Below are 3,139 nucleotides of genomic sequence, written 5' to 3' on the forward strand. Positions count from 1 at the left end.
CTTATTTTTTTTCTTTAAGCAATGGCTTTTTTCTGGCCACTCTTCCGTAAAGCCCAGCTCTGTGGAGTGTACGGTGTGGCGTACAGTAGGTCAGCCACCAGGGGGAGACTCGTCGAGGCCTGGTAACAGATGGAGTATATATCACGAGGCGGTGGCTCCATCTGCTGGACGTGCCAGGTCTCGATGGGCTCTCCGGACAAGACTAATTGGGGCTGATTGGGAGCTGGTGAGTAATTAAGGGCGAATTGCTCACCAGCTGTGGAAGGCCCATAAAGCTGCCAGAAGGGCAGCACACGGTGGAGAGGACTGGGGGAAGTAAGGTAACTTCCGTGTAGTTGGAGACGGTATCCTGGAGAGTGTCTCATGGGGGAGACCTATCCTTTTCTTTGGATTATTTTGTTAATAAACACCCTTGAAACCGAGCTAATCATACTCTGTCCGTGTCTGATCTGTGTAAACGTCTTGACCCAACCCCCTGATCTGCCACAAGTGGTGGAGAATGCGTACATTTTGATAACGTGGTCAGATCAGGGGTGATGTTTACCCCGCATCAGCATGGACGAGTTGATAGCTCAGTTCGTCCGGGCCCAACAAGCACAACAGGCGGTTCAGGAACGAACGCTGGAGGAACAGCGACTACAAAACCTCTGCCTCATGGAGAAAGTCAGGAAGCTGCAAGGAGGAGCGTCTCCTGAATCCCATCCCAACCAGTTTTTAATCAAGCTAACGGAAGACGATGACATTGAAACATACCTCTGTACGTTTAAACGGACAGCGCTATGGGAAGGATGGCCAAGGCCGAAGTGGGCAAGTCTGCTGGCCCCGTTCCTCTCTGGAAATGCCCAAAAGGCGTATTGGGACCTGAACGATGAACAGGCGTCTAACTACGATGGACTCAAACGGGAGATACTCAGCCGCTACGGGTACAGCCTGGCCCATCGTGCTCAACGGTTCCACGACTGGAGGTTCGTACCCGACGCATCCCCCCAAACCCAGATGAGCGACCTTCTGCGCGTCACCAGGGCATGGCTCCTAACCGACGTATCCACCCTCTCCCTCCTCGACAAAGTGGTCCTGGATCGCTTCGTACGGGCGCTACCCCACGACATGAAGAGGGCAGCGAGCTTATGCGCGCCCCAGACCTTGGAGGGCCTCCTGAAAGCAGTGGAGACGCATCAGAACACTCAGGCCCTACTGAGTGGGAGCCGGGACGAGTCGGCGACCTGTGCGATGGGACGGAAGGACAACCCCACCGCGGTGTACCCCGAACCGACAGGCGGCAGGGCCAAGGGACCGCAAACCCGTGGAGAGACGGGTGTTTTGAATGTGGCGCCCGGGGGCACATTGCCTGGAATTGCCCTGCTCGAGAGGAGTCGATGCCATCAGCTAGCACCGGAGGCCAGGTGGGTCACGCCGTGAACTATGTCACCTCCTGTTGGGCGCACTGTGAATCAACTGTACCCATGGTCCCGGTGAAGGTTGACGGACACGACACGGAAGCACTATTAGATTCCGGAAGCATGGTTACGCTCGTAAACCACGAGCCTGCTGAAACAGGAGACCGAACGGGGTAGGGAGATGTCCATTTCCTGTGTTCACGGTGACACAAAGCGGTATCCCGCCGTATGGACCAACATCGTGACACCACAATGGAGCTGCCAGATGATGGTGGGTGCAGTACCAGAGCTGCCGGTATCTATCCTAGTGGGACGGGATTGTCCACTGTTCGCAGCCCTATGGGGGCACGAGTTGAAAAAAAAGATACGAGCCGGACGAAGAAGAAGAGACGAAGGGCGGAAGAGACGAAGTGCACTCCATTGTGGTCCCTTTGCAGTGCTAGCTAAAATGGATGCTACCATGGAAGACATCGAACACACGCTACCGCTATACTCTAATTGTGAAAAAAAGAAAAGTAAAAAGAAAGTGAATTCAGAATACACATACAAATTGTCTGAATATGAAACAATGGACTTTGTGAAATTGCGCGTATCAAATCGCTACATGTTTACAGGGAGGAGAAATGCCTCTCGATTGGCCTGGAGGGCCATCCTCAAACACATGGGCTTGCAGGGGAAGATGACTGCCAGTCAGGCAATGAAAGAATGGGAAAATCTCAAGAAGAGATACAAGGAGCTGAAGTAACCTCCCCCAGGGGTGCAGGTGTTCCCCCACAGTTGGCGTTGGTACGATCTGATGAGTGATGCAATGGAGGGGCGTCTGGCAGGCTCAGCCCCCATCATCGGCCCACTCCCCCCAGGCACCAGCGACAGTGATTTTCTCCCTGACGGCAGGCACAGGAAGAGAGCCATGATGGGGGGGATAGGGGTGATGGAAATGCACTGCGACCTGGACGAGATGGACACCGAGAGGGCGACGCTGGAGACTGAATGGGCGGCATTGGAGGGTGAGCGAGAGGTGATGGGGAGAGAGCGGATGGCGCTGGAGAGAGAGCAAGCAGGGCTGGAAAGAGAGATGGCCAACCTGGACCGGGAACGTGCCCAACTGGAGAGGGAGAAGGTGGTGGTGGAGAGAGAGAGGGGACTGATACAGAAGGAGAAAGCGCAGGTGGCCAGGGATAGGCTCGCTATGGACAGAGACAGAGCTCTACTGGCGGAGGGTAGAGCAGCGGCGGAGAACGGTGCGGAAGGACAGAGCAGTAAAACAGGAGGACAGAGGGTCGTTGGGTCATTGGAAAGAACCGAGATAAAAAAATACTCAATGGTTGAGAAAGAGTGTCTGGCGGTGAAGTGGGCGCTAGACACTGTCAAGTATTACCTGTTAGGTACCCACTTCACCCTGATCACGGACCATGATCCCCTGGCCAGGGGAAAAGACAAACGATCGGGTCACCAGGTGGTTCTTGTCCCTTCAACGCTTCTCTTTTTTTGTTGTGCACAGGTCAGGGGTGAAGCATGGAAACGCGGATGCCCTATCGAGAAGGGAGACAGACGTTGCACTGAGGACCGTCCCCTCCCCTAAGAGCTAAGCAGGTCAGCCACCAGGGGGAGACTCATCGAGGCCTGGTAACAGATGGAGTATACATCACGAGGCGGTGGCTCCATCTGCTGGACGTGCCAGGTCTCGACGGGCTCTCCGGACAGGACTAATTGGGGCTGTTTGGGAGCTGGTGAGTAATTAA

General features: G+C 54.8%; 1 pseudogene; it reads left to right on the forward strand.

Moving 5' to 3' along the window:
- Positions 1–1,857: 1,857 nt before the first annotated feature.
- LOC121532938 lies at positions 1,858–2,909 on the forward strand (annotated as a pseudogene).
- Positions 2,910–3,139: the final 230 nt, after the last annotated feature.

Source organism: Coregonus clupeaformis, chromosome 20 (assembly GCF_020615455.1).
Source record: "Coregonus clupeaformis isolate EN_2021a chromosome 20, ASM2061545v1, whole genome shotgun sequence".
NCBI classification, from domain to species: domain Eukaryota; kingdom Metazoa; phylum Chordata; class Actinopteri; order Salmoniformes; family Salmonidae; genus Coregonus; species Coregonus clupeaformis.